The following is an 18,383-nucleotide window of genomic DNA, read 5'->3' as shown; positions in this document are numbered from 1 at the left end:
TACAGAGGGAAACTTTTAGGTGTGTCCAGACCGGACACACTGTGCCGCAAAGGGTTAAAATGAAAAATATAGCGCTTTCGAAGTTCATTCGTGTCTGAAAAAAAATTCATGTGAGAATATAAATTAAAAAATTATCTCATATATAATTGTGCATTTCTTTAAGCTATGTAGAAGTAATAGGCACTGTAGAACTTTTTGTAGCAATGGAAGTTTTTATTTATAAATGAAATAAAAAAACAGTTCTTAAAAGAGATATAGACACATGAATAATAGATATTATTGATACTGCATATATGAAAAGTGAGAATTACCGCTACCACAGCTTTTATAAAAAGCTTTATGAATTCCTACATTATGGAACAGAAATCCATTATTTATTTAAAATGCATTATAGAACCAAATTTTTCAGCCTCACGATTCATATGCACATACATTTATTATACACATACTCTTAGAAAGTGAAATATTTTCCCAAAACATTTGAGCAATAATAAAATAAATCTTTTAACAGTTAACTGACTTCTAAATTTATTCGTAATTATATATAGATACACCTATTTATGCAATAAGGAAAAAGAATATTTCAAAATTTTAAAAACTAACGACCCACTAAACATTTTCTGCAGACTAGCTGGCGGGGTGCGATTGAACCACTGTTTAATTATCATTCACTTAATACTAATGAATTTAAAAGCTATCATTTCTATTCACTTGTTTTCACGTAAGATATTCTAAATTTTTATGAAAATTATGCGCGTGATATAATTTAATTTATGTTTATTGAAGGGAATAATTAATTAGTTGGTTATTAATTAAAAAACAGAAACAATTAATTGGTTCAACTCAATTAATTTAAGAAATGCTTGTTTTAGAAACAGTTTCTAGCTTTTATCTGAAATTATAAATTTTATAACTGTTCGGGTACTTTATAAGACCCATATTTTTAAAAACAAAATCTTCATAACTCTGTTAATTCGGTTCCATGTAATAAAGAAAAGAAATGTAAAATATTAAATAATTAAAAATGCATAAATATGAAGAAATCACAGTATAAAAATGCTAATAAAAGTAAGTTACTGTAGGTTATGCAGCATAAATTAAATTTCTTTGCTTGGAATGCTTGAAACGAAAGCTCATGTACATCATTAAGTTTGATTGGTTCTCCTTTTTTTACCTTTTAGAAAAGAAGTTCTTTTTGCAGCTACAATAGTAGTTTCATCACTTGTATAAAGTTCAGTATTCGCAGTCTAATCATAAGTTAAAATTTCGCTGTCGTAAGATAAATAGGGACATTTTGCAAACATTTCTCGCTGAAAATTTCGCGAAATATTTCACAACTGAAGTTTTACACTTCTATTGCAAATAGAAAGGACTATTAGATGTGGAACAAGCTCACAAAACACTTAACTATATTATAAATAAATACGTATTTTAAGCTGAAAATTACATCTCTTAAAAATTACTTGTGCTATTAATGTTATACCTCTATATATCATTTATATTTATTGCCGTTAAGGTATTAAATCCTTTATTTCACAGAGTACCCATTTATTTTATGAAATAGATGATCGAGGTCAGTTAAAGTGTATAATAATTTAATAAGTAACTAGAACTAGTTACTTCATAGAATACCGATCTCACCTCGTTTAAGTATAAAATAACCAACATGATTTGTCCCGCTTGTTGGTATAAGAGTGTTTATTTTGTTTGGTTCAGTTGCTTATAGTAAAGCACGCAAAGGCAGTTTTTCTAAGACTAGGGATGCTGTCGTGAAGTATTTTCTAATAACTGTTAGGAAATCTTCTAGTATCCACGTCACACAAAGGAAAACCACAAATATGTTCATATAGCAAGCCCGTTCGCCTGAATTCGAACCCAATTCAAAGTACCAGAGTTTGGCTGCTTCACCGCTTGGCCGCTGGTGGACCAAAAGAATAACATGAATACGTAGATTGTTCGAAATGTAATGTATTTGTGAACAAATTACAGTTATAGAAGACAAAATTATACAGCCGATTTTAAAATTGTGTTTTAATGTGTTAGGTACTTTCTTCCTCTTTATTGTTTGTCTTTTGTTGAAAAACATGTCCGGCTAGCATCGGGAGATCCAGAAGTCAAGTCCTGGTGAGGGCATTGCATATTCTTCACATCTCTTTCTCCAAAATAAAGTTACTAATCGTCTTTGCGAATGAACTGGATGTTTGTAGGAAAAGAGAAAAATCTGAGGAATGTTTGAATCTAAGGAATGTTTCAAGCTATGAACTACCGATTCCTTTTCATGCGTCAATATGAAAACTTTGAAGGTAGTATTCATGATTTTCAGGAACAATTCATATCAACAGACGCCAGATTTACTTCATACCTTGCTTGGAAGGATGTAAAGAACATTACGTTATATTAGCGAAGAGGAGGAGAAGACTTGCGTTGATGCAAACAATTCTGCTTTTATTCATACTCTTTTAAGACGACAGCAAAATAATCGGACATGTACTGATAAAGGAGAAAGATAACGGAGAGGAGAGGGAGGATGAAGATGACGTAGTTACGTAGAAAGAAAATGGCGAATGATTACATACTTTCATAATAGTATTTTCTAAGCAACGCTCTGTCTTTATAACATGTAACTTATTCACGGCATACTTAATTCCCAGTATCTTGAACTGCTGGAAAAGTGAGATCAAATAGCCTCATTGGATATTTAAAATAACAATCCGTTCTGGAAGTAAACAAGCAAAGCTAATTTAGTATAGAAATCACATCAGTAAAAAAGACGTCTATCGTTTAAAATAATACATAACTAAATTTCTGAAGTCGAAAATAGCAGAAAATTATGCTATCCGTATATTTATAATTATTAAAAATTTAAAATTTCCCAAAATTAGGAAACCATTTTTAGCTAAAATATAATGATTAAAAATGATTGTGTATGACTAGTTTTTACAAGAACATATAACATTACCGAATTTCTAAATTCTACTAATTGAATTTCGTATCTATTCTGCTTAGGGATCAAATGTCCTTAACAAATAAATATCCCTAGAATTTCCCTTACATTGCTTATATTACCATAATATAAGACAACAATACTTGTCTACACGGTAGTGAATGTAGGAACGTATTTGAATTTAAATGCATACTATAAATTTAATGCATACTATAAATTTAATACAGTTGTAGCAGAAGTTCTCATATTCCTGCACGTCAGCGTTTCGAGTTGAAAATCCGAAATAAATAGGCCAAAATTGCACTTCTTAGTTAAAATTTAATGCAGAATTTTATCGCCCCTTCTAAATCGATCATACTTATTTAGGGGGAGAAAAAGATTGTTATACAACTACAGGGGAACCAAAGATGCCAGTAAATATCTTCCAACCACCAGGGAACCCAATTCCATAATCTTCAATCTAAACTATAATACAACGGAAAGTGTGAGCTCTTGAAAGCTAATAATGAAAGTACATAAAAAACACTAAAATTTCAAATCTCTTACTGAATAATGCTGCAGCATTTTTATACTTTTTATTCTTACTGACGGGCTCCCGCGATGCGGGTTTTTATGATTTTCTCAGAGAAAAGGGTCGACAGAAACGAAATTTCCTGGATTTTCTTGTAAATTCAACGCTGTTAATACTACCTATTCCAAAATAAAATTCTAAATTTACCTAAAATTAATAATGTTAAAGATATTTTTCCAAATGTTGCTATTTTTGTTTCGAGATTATTAACCAAGTTGGAAACTTTCAAAAGACAATAATCCTACAGTAGCTATTTACGATTAAGTGTATAAAATTTCCAGAATTAAAACTTAAAGAAGTGATTATATAGTAATACCTAACGGCGCTACAAATATTCATAAAATATCTTAAGTAATTACATTATAGATTAAATATACATTAATTTGTATTAGTTGGATTTATTATTAGGAAAATAAAGTTTTCAAATATTAATAAATAAGTACAATACGTTTAAAAGTTGCATGCTGCTACCTGCATATATCTAAAAGACAAATTTAAGAACTTAACTTAGCCCAAAAGCAACACCGTGAGAATCGGATACGGGCGAAATCACTTCAAAAATAAATTAGAGACTTTATATTTCGTATAGTGATAACATTAACCAAAACAGCGGTAATGATAAAAGCATAGTAACTAACATAACGCAGCAGCCCAAAGTTTTAGAAAAATTTTCACGAAGAACGCTTTTAAAATAAATAATACAAAATAAATGCAATCAAATGTACATAAAATACCTGCAAATATCTATAATAGTTTGTACTAATAAAATTGTTATATCTTTATTCTGGAAATCAAAACTTAAATGCTATAGCACTGGAATGTGTATTTTCTCCCGCCTTTCTGCATGCCTTCGTGGTGTAACGGTAGCACACTCAGTGCGTATTCAAGAGGTCCAGGTTGGAGTCCCGACGAGGGCATTGTACTTTTTTCATAAATCCTGCTTCAAAATAACCTAATGACTCTCCAATTTTTTCTAACAATATGAATGATATATATGTCATATTTACTACTCTTGTTAGAAAATTTAAATGATTTTTCCATGCCACTTAATTTAAAATATTTGTTATCATGGAGTTTAATACACTTGATAATTCGGTTTAACAGTTGAGAGTAATTTTTTTTCATTCCAGATTCGGAGTTTTATATGACTTTAATGTAACTGATAAGGATAATTTATAACAATAATAAAAAATGAAGGAACTACGCCGAAGCTCTTTAAAATTAAAAAAACAAATAAATAAATAAATAAAAATAATACCATAGAGAATTTGCAATTTTCTATACTAGAAATTGCGTTAAATCCTTGAACTAGTTAAAAAAATTTCGATTGGTGCTTTTTCTCAATATGAACAGTGGCATAAACTAATATGCATTTAAAATATGATGTTCTATAGGGCCAATAATTTAACAGTCATGATTGACCTTCAGATGGCAGAAAATAATAAGTAAACAAATAGCAATAATTTCTCCGGCAGTGGGTCCGCATGTATCTTCCGAGTCAATGTACCTTGCTAACGGTCAAAGAGTAAAGAAGACCGTGACATCTTTATACCGCTTAGTGCTAGGAGTAATAACACTTTTGAGGATGATGTCAGCGAGTAACCAGTTTGTTTTGAAATAATTAAAGAAGAAAAATAGTTAACCTTGTACTCACAAGCTGTCAAAATTCCAAGCTACTAATTGCCTCTTTTTTGCAAACTACTTGACATGGGTGTTTACGATTTTTGTAAAAGTCTGACTAAATTAATTACTCGCCGTAGACAAAAGGCAAGGATTTTTGTCGATAGGAAAAATAAAAGATGCAGTGCTGTTAACCTCAGATAATTTCAGCAATCATGTATGCTGTTTGTTTAAAAAGACTGCTTCCGTTTAATTTTCCTCAGCGCTAAAAGTAATTGCAAAGTTATATAAATAGGCCTTAAGATGCATAAAATATCTGCATGATGTAGTTTAATTATCTTTGTCTTTATATTATACCTTACAAAGCTATCAATAAGCTAAAAATAAGGTTAATTGTAGAATAATAATAATAATAATAATAGAGGCCTACTAATGGTCTTAATACTGAAAGCTACTACTACAACACAAACGATAACTCATATCTACGTCATTACTTTTATCGCAAGGAGGAAAAAGGCAAAATTCACGGACATTAGCGAGGAAATAAGTGGAAATATGCATAACTTTCGAGATTTGCTGTATGGATTTTGCGAAACATAACCAATATTTTGGAAGGAAGGATATATACATCAGAAACTATTAAAAACACAAATAACTAGAATGTAAATGAATGAGATTTATACTATATATTTCTAAATGAAATATTAATTTTTGAATTAATAAAATTCTGGAAGTAAAAAATCTGCATTGAAAGTTTGCAAGACTGTGTTTAAACATTTTGTGAGGAGGTGGAAACAGAGAGTTATCAGACAGAAACAGAGATTTAAAAAATAATTTTAAACTTCTAAAGAACGAAATGTAAGTAAAATGTTTTTGCTTATTCCTAATTTTTGTCTCGGAGTATACAAACTGTATCAAGTTTTTGCAATTTACAAAAAGGATTTCATTATTTTTCTAGGGCTAAAATGTATTTATGAAATATTTAGTGGATGGAAATATAGTTTTGGGCGACGTATGGGGCAGACGTTTATCAGTGTTAATCAAGTTATCTTTTAGTTTATCTTTGAAATTTACCTTGCGTTTCGGAAACATAAAGCTAAATTGCTGTATGCAGTCATTTAATGAATGTGCTAGATGTCTAAAATGTTGTTTTGAATGCTTATGTGACAAATATCTTATTGTCAACTAGAAATAAATTTGCTGAAAAAAAGATTAATTGTACATTTTAAAATATAACAGCTATAAATTCTAAAATAAATAAAAAATTAACACCTGTAAAATGTTCGTATTACATCATTATTCACTCTGTTTCTTAAAAAAATTTCTACGAACAGATTTTTTTCCAATAATAATAATAACCAAGTGAAACAACACTCATCCTTTGGGATTCAAATTGAACCTAAATTATGGGTGGGGTTTCACCGCAAAGCCAATAAAGAACTCAACAAGCGATTAAAAAAGTATGTACGAGTCTGTTATTTACTGTTTCAGACTCAGTTTTCTTACTTATTTTTGAGAAAAAGGAGTTCGCGCTGCATTTACTTCTCATTAGAATAAATTTCTTAGAGAACCTTAAAAAATGAAAATGTAATGATTTTTTCCGATTTTCGATGAATCCGCATTTCTTGGCCTTACAGATTTACAACCGAATTTTCAATCATTTGCAATTATTAAAACCAGCACTTCCGTGATAGTTTCTCGTTCTCGTGTATTTCCTTGTAGTTTCACGTTACATAAAACGACCCATGAAAGAAATTTATTGCTTGAACAAGGAAAATTACGATTTTCTAAATGACAGTTCTAATGTCTTTATCGCATTCCTACAAAATTCTATTAGCGCAGGTAACCCTCGTGCTTCATTTAATAAATAATCACGTGTTAATCAAAATATTTATTAATTTACTACTATTCGTGGCAAAACCCGCTTGAAGTTTGACAGCGAACAACATATAAAACTTTCTTCGGAACGTTATGTTTCGGGAAAGATGAATAAAATTGATAACATTTAGAACTTCCTGCCTTGTTTACGGCTGGAAATCAAAGTTTTAAACAATATAATATTAAAAAGAAGCATTAGAATACATTATTCCCAAATGTAATTTTTGAAAACTTATAGGACTTTATGCGGGTGGCATGAACCGATGTCAAAGGTTTGACTAAAAACGCAAAGCCTGAAATTTATTGTCTACAGGAAGAAGAAATCCTTCCTCATTTGAAGAGGAAAATTCAATGATGAAAAAACGTGAATATGCTAACATTAAGTAATGTCTCAAACCACGTAAATCTTACTTACAGAGATAAATAGAAAGATCCCATGAAATAGTTCAGCGAATATTGTAGTCTAGAAGCAATTTTTTTGTTATATGTTCAGGTATTAAAAGTTATTGCGGTAACATGAAATTCTGTGGTTTAATCTAGTATTCTTTTCATTAAATTCTTTTCATTCATCCTTTTTAATTTCACATTTGAGGATGTGCGTGAATTATCACTTGCCTTATTTTCCCTCAACTACTTAATTAACTGGAAAAGCTTTTGTTACTTTATGCACTATTGTTTTGAGTATGCAGAATTATATGAAATGCTAATTATGTACACTTCATGCTTCTTTCTTCGTATACTGTATTATTGAAAAACCTGACATTGAAACTACGTTATGTGATTCTTTGTCTGCCATACTGAATCTAACACAGAAGTCAAACAAGTAACATATTTAACAGTTATATCTTATTTATCTTATAATGATTAGAAACATGAAAAGATCATTGTTTCTTAATAAGATTAAAGCTTCCAGGTGATAAAGTACAATGCACAAATGTCTGAGACATGAAGGTTTCATACAAATAGATATCTTCTTATATAATTAATGTAATGGATAACACTGGCTATTACAAGGAGGAATAAAGATATTTAATGAAACATATTTTATTGTATCCAATCAAAATATAAAATTTGGTGTCTTCAAGCTCATGATATGTTTACATACGAACTGGAAAATACTGTTTCCCCAAACTGCCAAAATTTTCTGCCAACTGCAGTGCTCACTCGTTTCGAAATATCTAAATATGGCTCTTATATATCAAGGTTTGCATCTGAATAAGCCATATTTAATTTTTCTACCTATTTTATTATATTTTAATAATAATAATGCAGATGTTCATAATGACTCCAACGCACTGTAGACCAACAACAAGTTTCTTCAAAGGTCGTTGGGCATTTTATTCCTGCTGCGTGGGATTTCATAAATGATGCATGCAGAAGTCATGGCCCTCAAAAGCGTTCTTAAGCAACTGAATAGATAATTTTTTTGAGTTTCTTTAAGGTTGAAATTTGCAAAAATGCAGAACTGAAAGTATGAAATATTTTCTCAAGGTCAGTAGCGTCGGTTTGAAGTTCGAAGGCTTTCATATATCCACCCTTTATTTGGTTAAATAACATGAATTGTTTTCTTATGACGTCAATAAGATAGGGAAGTGCCCACACCCGTCTTGGAATGCTTGATTTTTACGACATCCTTTAGTCAAATAATATAGCATACAAGACACAGCCTACTGTACTTAAAATGTAATGTTTTAGTTACTTTAATCCGCTGAGAAATGACTAAAGACATGTGGTTTCTGTTTCTACTTCATATTAATCAAATAAATTGAACTAACTAGCATACGGGTACCTATACCGATGATTAAGCATTTCAGTATAAAATACTGTTTTTTTTTACCAGGATTAATAGCGCACATCCTCGCGAAATTCGTTTCTCATTTTACCATGATTTTGTAACATAAGGAAAAGGTATAAGATTTAAATAGGAAAATAATTATGATAGTTTTTATAACTCAAAACAAGCATCTTTTAATAACCATTTACATAGCCACATTTTCCTTCTTTTTGTCAGAACTATGGCCCATATTATATTCAGTTTCTTCATCGACATTTTATTCTGTTCACCACAAAGCATCACCTTGCCATAAGGCGAGAAAATTCTAATACTCTTAATTTCCTTGTAGTTACATGTTTGGCTGTAAAATGCTCTATACCCTCACTATCCACAAATATAGTAGTTCAAACCACGACTGTTCGATCGCACCAGGCAGTCATAAAGTGTGTCTTTTCCCGAAACGCTGGATGATAGCTCCCTATTTTCCGTGAATAGCTATTTTCCTACCAAAGCTAAAGACTATAATTTTGATGTTAGTGCACTGGTGATAGTTGCTAAATCTTTTTCAAGGAATTTAAGTTGCATTATTCCCTAAGTAATTGCGTAGAGCTTTCTCATACAAAGAGAGATAGGTGATAGTAACTGATAGTATGACTACAACTGTATAAAATGCGTGTGTAACCTACCTGACTGGATATAGAGCCTATTTGATCAATTTAGGTTTCACTAATTGATGAACTAATTCACTGGATATAGAAACCAGTCTCATACAATTCAGTACTTCAGGCGCAAGTTTGACTCGATAGAAGAGGTTATTATTCATGCTCAATATCTCAAGCCATCGGCCACAGTCTACAACGTTCAGCTTCCAGCACAGCAGCAGTTTCTGGCACAGCAGAAATCCATTGGTGCAACTGTTAATTAGATTTCTGGTTCAAATAATTCTATTGAATAGACAAGTCCAATGTTGTCTCCTCCCACATCGGAATTGTATTGTATGGCAGTGAACGGTTTGACAAATTTACCAAACAATCAGCAAATGCTATACATGTAAGAGAATTCCTAACATTCTTGTTTTAAATACACCTGGAACGGGTCACATCGTCTATCTTAATCATAAAAAGGTATCCTGAATGGAATTATGTTAAAATAGACAGATGCGCCCAGTTTACACTAAAGGTTAAATCCTCGTAATCTGTATTCATGACGGGAAATTTCTCCGTCACGTATCTTCTACACGTTGAGGGGAAACGTTTTCACTGCAGGTATTTAAAACCTGCAGCTTTAAATCATTTATTGTTTCCTTAAGAAGCCCAAAGAACACAACATTTTCCAAAAATAGCAAACATTTCGTAATTTTCGATAATTTTACTTTTTCACTTTGGCACACGCCTTCTTAGATGCTTTGACCACAAGTTTGACATACCGTTCTATGGAATGGATGTGACAAGGGAAGCTTTGTAAATCCATTTCAGCAAAGTGCCAGACTTTAATATATAGATTTTTGATATCATCATACGTAATTGCAACTCCCCAACCACATCATATTGACGTAGTCTGATGCTTCGAAGTTGAGTTTTGGCGTGGTGAAGTGTAGAAGAGCCTCTCTTTTGAAAAGTGATCCCGCTATCAACAGTCGGTGCTGTTCTAGATTTCTGATATGTATTTTCATTCACAATTATTCCTACGATTAAATTTTTACGATGAACAAAGAGAACATCACCTTGAATTACTGGTTAATAATTTGAAGTAAATTTTGAGTTAGGTATTGTGATGTTCCGATGGCTTCGAAAACTGTCTTTGGATCGTCACTAAAATCTTTGTTAGTTTTGATTTTAAACCAGAAAGAAAAGCAATATTTTTTTTTTTTTTTTTTTTTTTTTAATGTCACGCACAGTTTGAGAACTCGATTTGTCATCAGCCATCTTAAGTGTGAAAGCCGACGCGGCTGCATTTTCTAAAATTGCACCTGACTTTATAGCAGCATAAATATCAAATAAGTATAATTGACCCTTGCTCAGCACTTTCCTGTCAATTTGAGGATGGTCCACTGAAGAATTTGGGCCCTGAATTTGGGCATCCAAATAATGAAATTGGAGAATGGAACTGAAGTTCGTTGAACTGTGGAAGACATAATACATTGTATTGATCTCTTAACATGCAGTTTGATCTGGTGGATAGTACCATTTTCCAAACCAGTATTAATTACAATAAATCCCTCCCTATCACACCAAGTTCTTGAGGGAATGTCACGTATAGTGAAATGGGAAATTATGGTAGAAACTGTATCTTTAGCAAGTAATTTTGGGTAGAGGGAAATATATGGCTGATATATTCTGATCCTGATTCTTGTATAAGGAAATAATGTGTGCGCGCAATAGCGGGATATTTGGGAATAAATCTGTAGTACTTATAAGGTATTTCTCCCGCCTTCTTAGCATACTTTCTTGTTGTAATGGTCAGCCCACTCGGCGCATATCGAGATACGAGGTTTGAGTCCCGGCCAGCGCATTGCTCATTTTTCACGTCTCTCAACATCAAAATCCTAATATCTCTACACTGGCGCCCGAATTAAAAGAGGTGGTGGATGATGGTTCTCCACACCAGGTTTTTGGCGATTGCGTCTCCTAATCTCCAGTCGTCCTTTAAAGGGGGTGAGTAGTAAGGTATTTCGCCCGCCTTCTTAGAATGCCTTCGTGGGGTAATGGTCAGCACACTTGGCGCGTATTCGAGACGTCCGAGATTCGAGCCCCGGCGAGGACATTGCTCATTTTTGACGTCTCCTGCATAGAAATAGCCTGACTCTACACACTCACTTCATTCGTATTTTTTATTAAATGAAAATAATGTGAGTTAAATTACGTTAAGTAACAAAATTTAATACGTTAAGTAAACAAAATTTACAAACACATTCAAATTTTTTCAGAGTTAAACTACATGCAGTATCTTAACGAAAAAATAAATAAAAGTGAGTGTTTTTTGATAATTTTATAAAACTAATACATGCGTATGATATGATTTTACCTAAATGAAACAGATTTCAGTATTATTCTAACATCAATATAAACACATCTTTGAATACTTATGCATTACATGTTATTGAAAAAAAAAGTACTGGAATTTCAGAATTAGTTCCGATAAAAAAAGTTACCAACTGAACGATTTATCTAAGATAAAGGGGGATTTGCATCGTTCCAAAAGCATTATGAATAAAATGGAAAAACCAATAATTCAGATACATAGTAGTTTTTTTTAAAAGGCTGTAAATTACTGTCTTGCTATGGATGGAAAAACTTTGTTTATTTTTTTATTTATCCACACTTATTATTTAATTTTTCGAAGTATAGATCCCCCCTCAAAAATATAAAAAAGGAGAACTAAATTAATAAATAAAAATCAAATTAAAAAAATCCTTTTGATAATGTTTTAAAATAGAAAAACATAGCTAAATCTCATATAGTGTTTATAACTTAGAGATTCAAATGTTTCAGTATTCCTTAGCTTTATTACAAAATAAATATGCAAACCAGTATCGACTTGCTAAGTCAGCATAGCAAAACTCAACTCTGAGAGTCAGATTCATTAATTTCTGATAGAAATTGAAAATTATAAATTCAAATTTAAACTAATTTTAAAAATAAAATTATATTTTTCTCAATAATTTAAAATAAGCTAAAGTATTAAAAAATCCTAAAGTGCCTCTTTTAACTGATAAAAATGAAAATTCCTTTTTCTTACTAATTAGTTCCTTTTGAAAAGTAAGCATCCAACAAAATTAAAACTCGATTTATTTGGAGTTTTAGAGAAATATAAAATTCAATAATTTTAGGTATGTTCATTTTGTACTATTCGACAAGATAGAAGGACAAATGCAACAATCTAGCAAAAATTATTAAACTGTAAAAATGTGTAAAAGCCAGCTAAATTAATTTTTATTACTTGAATACTTAACTTTCTTCTATGACGTGCTCAGGAATTTAAAAATAATTATCATTTAACTATTAAAGATGTCTAAGAATCGAATTTGAAAAACACACAGATGGATGATCAAATATTAATCCCCTAATTACATATTCTAAATTATTCTAATCCTAATTATTTAAATTTTTGCCGTACAGTAATTTTGTGCAAAACAAATTAGAGAATTAATTTAGAAGTCAAACAACAAAAATCAGCGTTATGTTCTCAAATTTCAAAAAAAAAAAAAAAAAAAAAAAGCGCTGATTTTTGTTGTTTGACATCTAAATTTATACTTGTATCTTAAATTAGAGAATTGTTTAAGAAAAGGAATAACTCTTCTTTTGGAGGAAGACGGATTCAGATACAAGCCATTATTCCGGTTCTTTAATAGATAAAAACCCAATCAAATCAGTAAAACCAACATCTGGCTTGAAATTATGATAATGGATTCAAGGTCGGCATAAGTGATGAGATTTCAGGTAGTTTAGTTTCTAAAAAACTGCTTTTTAATTAATCTTAGGCAAAATTAATCATCTACGCGCTTTTTTTGTTTCCACATAAAGCACAAGAAATTTCGTGCTTATAGCCATAAAGCTTTTATAACGCTGTGGGAATCTGAGACGAGGTCATAAAAGCTTTTATTTGCCAAGGGTTACGATATTTTCTATTTTATTGATTTCTAAAAGAGTTTAAGTTTTGTTGCATTACATTTGGATAACTGATATCAGGAAATGTAAATTTAATCTTCGAATATGTTAGGAAGATTGTCAAAATGATAATCAAGGTTTAGTTTAACACGAATACTTAGATACTCGAAAAGAAACAAAAACACAAACTACTAGTGAATAATTTTCCTGTTAAGTGCGAATAGTTTTAAGTTTATTTACATGTTTGTTCGTTTGTTGAGGCAAACACATAAACATTTACAATACGTAGATAGCTGAGTGTTAAATTTATTGTCATTATAACTGCACGTGTTTAATGTTTGTAACTTTGTAATTCTGATTTTGGCAACTAGAAAGTGTATTCTTATGTTTTGCATTTGAAGAGAGAATTGTCTTCATAGCTGTAGTTAGATGTTTTAAAATATAAACGTTGCAATTATTAATATTACAAAGAATAAAAAGAGTGTTATGTTAATACTTTACACATTATTTGAGTTTTGAGTATTAAGAACATCGATTTAGAGTTGAGTTTTGAAATCGGTATCCGACAATATATGTAAAAATAAAGTATTTCTATTATATGATATGAAAATGACCGAGAGTATATGTAAAAATTAAGTACTTCAATGATAGGCTTGAAAAGCGCTTATGATAATTTAATACGAGGGCTATCCAGAAAGTAGATTACGTTTTGGAATAAAAAAATAAACAAAGTATAGGAAACAAATTTTATTATATACAGATGAAAGCCACACTCAAATACTACTTTTCTACATAGTCACCATACAAATTAAGGCATTTATCGTAGCGATGTACGAGCTTGGAAATTCCTTCGTCGAAAAATTCGGCCGCCTGCGCCTTCAACCACTTCGTTACCTCTTCTTGCAGCTGTGCGTCGTCATCAAAACGCTGCATAGCCAGCCACTTCTTCATTGCTGGGAATAGGTGGAAGTCGCTCGGTGCCAGGTCGGGACTGTACGGCGGATGAGGAAACAACTCCCACTTAAAAGATTCAAGAACTTTACGAGTGACATTTGCCGTGTGGGGCCGGGCGTTGTCGTGAATCAACAAGATCTTAGAGCTCAACATTCCTCTGCGCTTGTTTTGAATTGCTCTTCTGAGTTTTTGGAGAGTTTGACAATACCTTTGAGAGTTTATTGTAGTGCCTCTTTCCAGGAAGTCCACCAAAATTACACCTTTTCTGTCCCAAAAAACAGTCGCCATCATCTTCCTTGCCGACATTGTTTGCATGCATTTCTTGGGTTTTTGGGGAGAACTTGTGTGCCCCCACTGCATTGATTGCAATTTCGTTTCACAGTTCACATGTTTCACCCATGTTTCGTCACCAGTAACGATGCGATCGAGTAAAGAGTCACCATCCTTATGGTAAGCGTCCAAAAAGTTCAAGGCTGCAGCCATTCGCTGATTTTTGTGGTCCTCTGTCAAGATTTTTGGAATCCATCTTGCACAAAACTTGTGGTAACCAAGCTTTTCGCTGATGATTTCGTGCAACAAACTTCGCGAAATTTGTGGAAAACTCAAAGAAAGTTCCATTATTGTGAAATTTCGATTTTCACGGACTTTAGCATCGACTTTTTCGAGAAGTTCGGCGGTCACTATGCTGGGTCTCCCACTTCGATCTTCGTCGTGAACATTGGTTCGGGCATTTTGAAATCTTATGACCCACTGACGCACTCCACCTTCAGTGATAATGTTGTCCCCATACACTTCACGAAGCTGCCGATAGATTTCTATCGGTTTACAGTTTTTTGCAGTCAGAAACCTTATTACTGAGCGCACCTCGCAGCTCGCGGGATTTTCAATTAACGCAGACATTTCAAACCGTCACAGTATCTGAACGGAGCACAGCACGAACCTCTCACTAGCACGGCTAGATGCAGACTGAGCTGCGCAACGCTCTGACCCCAAGATGGCCGCGCTAGCCCCGCCCCTAGCGGACACAGACGGAAACGTAATCTACTTCCTGGATGGCCCTCGTATATACCTTAATAATTTGAAGTGATAAATTATTAAAAAACTTTAGTGCATTTAATAATTAATCGTGAGCAGAAGCTTCATGTGAGAACTGCCAGCTTTCAGAGGTCAACATTATTTTCTTTTTAAAGCATTAACTTTATTCTCTTCTAAAAGGAGGGCTTTATGTCTTTCAAAGAGTTCTGGTTAGTTGATAAAGAATGGAAAAAACAATATTAATACGGTTATAAATTAAATACGGTAAAAAGTTTTTAACTCGAATTTATGAAAGGAATTTGCCACTTTCTTTAAATTTTTCTTATATTGACATATTGTCCAGAATGGCCGATTTTTATTCACTATAACATCAGATTGATCCTAGAAATACTTTTAGTAAACTTTTTCCAAATTTTGATTTGTATCGTTATATTATGCCACTGTACGTACTACTTATACGTAGCTACGCATCTCGGGTTACCTTTAATTTACCTACCGCATAGGAGAAAAACCAGGTTCCAAAAGGTTTCCCTTCGATGTGATATAAAATCTTAGTTTACCTTCAGAATTATAATTATATTGCTTAACAAAATGATCAGTCTAAAAGCAGAATTATAAATATATTGCTTAAAAAAGTAATACAACTCCAAATACTTGAAATTTTTATTTTATATTTCAATAATGTATTTGATTAATACAATTTGAAAATATATCTACTTTGTAGTATATAGGAATACGTGCAGCATTACTGTAGTTAATAAAAGCTACTTCTAACGCCATACATTACATATCTGGTAGAGAATCATTTCGTTTGTGTTGATGGTCATTTGGCAAAAGAAGGCTTGATTGCATACCTCTATCAGGCAATCAGCAGCAAATAGTTTGCGCCGCCATTGAAATCTCTCAATACATCCAAAGAATGTTTTTCTCTATTATTCTGCTCATCTGTTACACTGCTTATTATTATATTGCTCATTTCTTACTTTCTTTATCATTTACCAATCTATTTTCTAAAGCTGTTTACTTTTGATTTGAAAAATATACAGTTTGGTTTACACTTTTAAAGTGTATTTCGCTTAAAATTTAATTCTGAAACGCTTTATAACACTTCATATATATATATATATATATACATAGACCTAAGGCAGATAGATCACGAATCCAAGCCACAATTATTTTATTCAATTTATTCTTCAAATAACTAGTATGAGTTTACATCCTAAATTAATGTAAATTTAGTCTGTATACAGAAAGTGTTACTTTAAGAAAATAAAATTTCAGTTGCTTGTTACTGACTAAGAGTTCGATGGTATTTGAGCTATCTGATAAATAAAATTTGAAACAACAAACAATTTGTAAGACGAGTTTAATTCCCTGTGCATTTTCCTTAAGCATCAATCTAAAAAATGAAACTATGTTGCTTGCAGTTTGATTGTATTTAGAAATTTATTTGAAAATTTCCTCTTACATGTTTCAATATACTATGCTGAACTAATTTCATTTGTTTAGCTAAATAAGCTAATATTTATGCAGTATCAAGACATACAAGTGCAGAAAATAATTATCCATTCGAAAAGAGATAAATCAAAATTTAGCTCCAAAACTGCAGAACTTTTTCTGAATCATTAATAGAAAATTCTTTATTCAAAAGCTGGTCATGTAATATATGGATAATAGCATATTTTTATGATGAATAAACATGGATGCTAATTGCTGCATATTATCTAATTTTACAAGTACTTGGATTTTATTTCATATTTTTTAAACCTGCGGAATGAAATTTATTGGCCAGAATGTGAGACAATTATGTGATATTTTTCTTTCTTTAGCCGCTCACTTAAGATAAGGCCCACAAGGGCAACTTAAGACGAGAGATACACTCATGGAGATTGACTAGTTTTCAGAGAAGTTTGTTCAAATTTTTGGAGGTTACCCACTATCTATTTTTGGGGAAATTCAATCTCCTCAATGGATTATATACGCACATATATACATACAGGCAGACAGATAGATAGATGCTTGGTTTTATAATTAGTTAATTAATCTCCCCACTATTTATTATCAATTCCTTTAACGTAGTCATGCAAGCTTATTTTAAATTTCAAGTAGCCTGGGGCAAGTTGTCGAATTATGTTGTTGTTGTAACTTTATATGGTATTTCTCCCGCCTTCTTGGCGTGCCTTCGTGGTGTGGTGGTCTGCACGCTAGGCGTGTATTCCAGAGGTCCGTGGTTCGATTCCCGGCGAAGGCGTTGCTCCTTTTTCATTTTTCATGCTTCCGAAATATCCTGATGTCTCTACAGTGGCGCCCGAAGTAAAAGAGTTATGGATTATGATTCTCCACCCCCCAGGATTTCGCGATTGGGTCCCCTAAAACCCCAGTCATCCTTTAAAAGGGGGAGTATATTGTAAGCAAGTATGCAATCTCTCCGATATCCCTCCGTAAACTCTGAGTTTTGCAGACCTCCAGGCTCTGGTTTAAAATTCAGTCTCCGGGTTCAGTAATATTTTATAGTACATGAAATATGTTGTGATATGGTAAGCAGACTTAACTAAAAAAGGAAAAATGCAATATGTTTTACTCGGCTCAAATCAGAGATATTCGGGATTAAATTTGTTTAACCCTTACAGCAGGTAAGTCAGAGTACTGCTCGTTAAATTTGATCCTCATCATTTAGTGATAGAGCAGCATATAGCATATGACGACATTAACGTCTTAAGCTTACTGTACCGTTATTGGCGTTAACCGTTTTATATTATTTTTATGAAGTATACGCATTGTTAAAATGCAATCAAAGGTAAATTAATTTTCCCCATATTTATATTAATATGACTACGTGTAATAACATAATAGTAGTTTCATTTAATAATAGCATATAGCATATGACGACATTAACGTCTTAAGTTTACTGTACCGTTATTGGCGTTAACCGTTTTATATTATTTTTATGAAGTATATGCATTGTTCAAATGCAATCAAAGGTAAATTAATTTTTCCCAT

Source organism: Stegodyphus dumicola, chromosome 4 (assembly GCF_044657685.1).
Source record: "Stegodyphus dumicola isolate Sdum_Otavi_A_Nest chromosome 4, ASM4465768v1".
NCBI lineage: Eukaryota > Metazoa > Arthropoda > Arachnida > Araneae > Eresidae > Stegodyphus > Stegodyphus dumicola.
This window is presented reverse-complemented; position numbering follows the sequence as displayed.